Below are 4,628 nucleotides of genomic sequence, written 5' to 3' on the forward strand. Positions count from 1 at the left end.
GTGGCCGACGCACGCCGGCACACGCCCCGGCCACCTCCTGCTTGCCACTCCACCTCGACACCCCGGACGCCTCCATGCAAGCCACGCCACTCCTCTGGAACTCTCTCACTCTCTCCCGAACTCTTCCCCTTCCTCTGCTTCCTCTCCCTCCCGCGACCGAACGGAGCCGCCGCCACCGACGAGCTCCCTCGCGGCCACCGCCACCCCCCTAGCCTCGCCGATGTGCTCAAAGGCTCCGCCTCGACCCCCTCTTCCTCCCCACCGATCCACGGCCCTCCGGAAGCCCTGCAGCGTCGCCCTCAAGATCGTCCCCAACCTTCGGCCGCCGGCGAACTTTCGAGGATTCGCGAGCTCCAGCCCCTCTCCGGCCTCGCCGTTGCCTCCACCGGATCCGTTGTGAGCTCTTCTTCCATTCCCCCTCCTCCTCGCGCTCGTTCCCGCACTCTAGCCGCCCTTTTCACCGGAGCCGATTGCTCCTCGCCGCCGGCCATGGCGTGGCCGTGGCCACAGCCACCGCAGCTTGCTCCCGAGCCCACCGTCGTGCTCACCGCAACCTCAGGAGCCCGCAGCACCCACCAGTTCCTCCCGTAGTGCACCATAGCATCGAATCGATCGGCGCCCGAACTCCGGCCGCCGCGAAAGCGGACACCGCCGTCGATTTAAGTCGTCTCCGGCGACCCCTCTAGCACCAGCCGACGCGGACGAGGCCCAGGGTTCCAACGGTGCCATCCGCGCCCCGAACCGTGGCCCGTGCTGCGTTTCCGGATCACGCCGCCGTCTCGGGCCTCGCCGGCGTCATGTCGCCGGCGGGTTTGACGTGTTTGACCTGGGGTTTGACCCCCCAGGGTCCCTGACTAGTGGGGCCAGGCCCTGCTAATTTTAGTTAAATATTAACTAAACCTAATTAGCCACTAACACTGACCAGTGGGCCTCGACCCCCCTAATCCTTTAATTAAGCAAATAACCCCCTGTTAACTAACTGTGACACTGACGTGTGGCCCCACACGTCAGGTTTGACTCTGGGCGACCCAGTTGACCTGCTGACCTCAGCCTTACGCCATGCTGACGCAATATTCCTTTTCTGGAATTTAGTTTATTTTAAAAATATTCAGGAAATTCCAGAAAATGCCTAAAACTTCTAAAATTCATAGAAATTCAACCGTAACTCCAAATTAAATAATTCATATATGAAAAATTATCAGAAAAATTCAAGGAATCCATCTGTACCATTTTCATGCATGTTAGAACAACTTTCGTATAGCACAAATCAATTAAATGGCATTTGAATAATCACATATGGAGTTTGAATTTGAATCATGTATTCAAACCAACTTCATTTAAACCATAGCTAAGTGCATTAGCCCAAAACACATTCATATTGCCATGTCATAGCATGCATCATATTGTGCATTGCATTGATCGTGTTTCTTCTGTGTTGCCGGTGTTGTTCCCCCTCGGTATACGATGTTCCGACGTTGTGATCGTTGACACTGATGAAGACTCAATGTTATCTTCAGAAGTGCCAGGCAAGCAAAACCCCCTTGTTCATTCCGAAAATCCCACTCTCTCGCTCCTGCTCTCTTTTACTGCATTAGGACAACACCGATTCATCTGTTACTTGCTGCGGTAACTGAACCCCTTTATCCTTTGCATGACCTGTCATTGCCACAGTAAATAGATGAAACCCACTAGCATGAGTAGGAGTTGTTTGAGCCCTGTTGTGCCTACTCATTCATGCTTCTTTGTCATGCCTGCTACTGCTTGGAGTTGTGTCAGGTCTGATTCACCCGGGATGAATCAGAGGTGTATGAACATGTCCTACTGTGTGTGAGCTAAGTGTGTGAACACAATTTGGTAAAGGTAGCGGTGAGAGGCCATGTAGGAGTACATGGTGGGTTGTCTCATTGCAGCCGTCCTCAGGAACTGAGTTCTGTGTTTGTGATCCATGATTCAGCTACTACCACGCATTGGGCCCGAAACCAATGGACCCTCTCGGCTTCTTGATCACCCTTGTCCTCTGTCCAGGAGTTGCAAGTAGTTTCTGGTGTTTGTAGTATGCTGGAGTCCGTGCGCAGCGCTGGCCGTAGGGGTGGGCTGTGATGCGGTAGGCACGTGGCACGGTGTACCGGGCGCCCGTTTGGTGTCTCGGGAACCCTGTTCACATCGTTTGGGGCTGTGAGCGAAACTCCGGCCGGATCTCCTCATGGATGGAACCCAAATAGGCGATAAACCTGGACTAGAGACTTGAGTGTTTAGGTAGGCCGTGGACGACACCCACGTTGGGCTTCCGCTTGAAGGTTGCCGAGTACATGTCGTGTAAACGGCGGTAAGTGGTGAGAGCGTGTGTGAAGAAGTACACCCCTGCAGGGTTAACATCATCTATTCGAATAGCCGTGTCCATGGAAAAGGACTTCTGGGTTGCTTATATCAGTTCATAGACAAGTGAAAGTGGATACTCTAAAATACGCAAGATAAGCGTGAGTGCTATGGATGGCGTTCTCGTAGGGAGACGGGAGTGGATCCATAGTGGTGTATTGATATGGTGAATATGTGGACTCGTGTGCGCCACCTCAAAAGAGTTACTTGCAGTCGTAGTTTAGGTTAGCCACCGAGTCAAAGCTGGCTTGCTGCAGTTAAACCCCACCATCCCCTTCGTTGAAAATGATGCATATGTAGTTAGTTCTGATGTAAGTCTTGTTGGGTACATTTGTACTCACGTTTGCCTATTTTATCTTTTTGCAGAGAGACTTCAGTCTCACTAGTAGTTCCGCTTGGACTTCGACGTTTAGCTTGTTACCTCAGCTACGATCTTGTGCCCTCGGCAGGATCTGGTAGATAGTCAGGCTTCTCAGCCTTTTTCATTTATAGTTGTCTGTACTCAGACATGTTAAGCTTCCGCTTGTGCTTTGATTTGTATGCTCTGAGTGTTGGGTCATGGGACCCCTGTTTGTAATATCTCGCTCCTCGGAGCCTATTGAATAAATTACTTGAGTCGTAGAGTCATTTTGTGATGCCATGTTGTATTGCACATATCGAGCATATTGTGTGTATGTTATTGAAATGCTTGGTATGTGTGGGATCTGACAACCTAGTTGTTTATCCTTGGTAGCCTCTCTTACCGGGAAATGTCTCCTGGTGTTTCCACTGAGCCATGGTAGCTTGCTACTGCTCCGGAACACTTAGGCTGGCCGGCATGTGTCCTTCTTCGTTCCTGTGTCTGTCCCTTCGGGGAAATGTCACGCGATGAATACCGGAGTCCTGTTAGCCCGCTATAGCCCGGTTCACCGGAGTCCTGCTAGCCCAGTGCTACAGCCTGGATTCACTCGCTGATGACCGACACGTTCGATGTTGGGTCATGGATGCCTGTCCCTGTAAGTTTGTGCCACTTTGGGTTTACGACTAGCCATGTCAGCCCGGGCTCCTTATCATATGGATGCTAGCGACACTATCATATACGTGTGCCAAAAGGCGCAAACGGTCCCGGGCAAAGGTAAGGCGACACCCGTGGGAGTACCGTGCGTGAGGCCGCAAAGTGATATGGTGTGTTACATGCTAGATCGATGTGGCATTGAGTCGGGGTCCTGACAGTAGAGCGTCAAGTCCTCGCGAGGTTCGAAAAGAGGAACTAAGCTAAGACGGGACGAGCATCCCTCACCGCTTCATGATAAGGATCATATTAACAAATGGAACTACAAGCACCTTACAAACCGCCACGCGGTGTGTTCTTCGATTCCTCGAAGGGAACAAAAGGAGTAAATCCTAAAGAGTTTTAACTACACGCGCCTCCGCAAGAGACGCCATCATCAATAGTGGGCCGTCAGCCATTGGCGCCAACCCCAAACAGATCAGTGGGGACGGCGTCCTGACGAGCCCGCCCTACTCCGAGAGCGACGTAAGCTCTAGGGATCGTAGCTGTCGTCGCTCGTCTCCGGAGTCGCGAAGAGCTCGGTGGAGTCGCTGGATCCTCCGACACCTCCGCTGTCTGAGGAGCTGCTGGGGAAGCAATTGGCGAGCCTAGTCCTCGCCGCGGCTGGGCACCGGCCGCCTTTCTCAGGGCAGCACTCCAGCCGGCGTCCCTCCGTGTCGAAGACCTTGAAGAACATCAGGGAGGCACCGTCATACTCGAGGTGGATTACGAGGGCGCCACTCGTCCTGCAGACCCGGGCGATGGCGCCCCAGCCACGGGTCAGGTAGACCCTGCCCGGAGCAACAACCTCGACCTATGCTTTGGTCGCAGGGGTACTGCAGTCAGCATGCTACAGCCAAAGCTCGATAGGCCCCCTCGGCGGGATGTCGAAGGCGAAGGAAGGAGGGAGGAAAATCCAGGACCGAGGAGGCATGGCAGCGTGAAGCACGAGCTCGCGAGAAGAGCCCTCGGCGTGAACTCCAGGAGGAACGACGCGCACCGCCGTGATCCACCGATAACGACGGCACCTCTGGCGATGCCGCTCGGCACCAGCGCCTTCAGTACCCTCGATCCGGGCGTAAAAGAGTAGTGGGAATCCCGGCGGCGGCCGCTCAAACCATGGCCTCGACACCTCCTGCCAAGCACCCCCTTCCCCGTGGCAAGAGACGGGCCATTTCTTCGGAGGAAGCGGGACATGACTCTCTCGGGGGGCCTTCCCCTT

Source organism: Triticum dicoccoides, chromosome 3B (genome assembly GCF_002162155.2).
Source record: "Triticum dicoccoides isolate Atlit2015 ecotype Zavitan chromosome 3B, WEW_v2.0, whole genome shotgun sequence".
In the NCBI taxonomy this organism is placed as follows: domain Eukaryota; kingdom Viridiplantae; phylum Streptophyta; class Magnoliopsida; order Poales; family Poaceae; genus Triticum; species Triticum dicoccoides.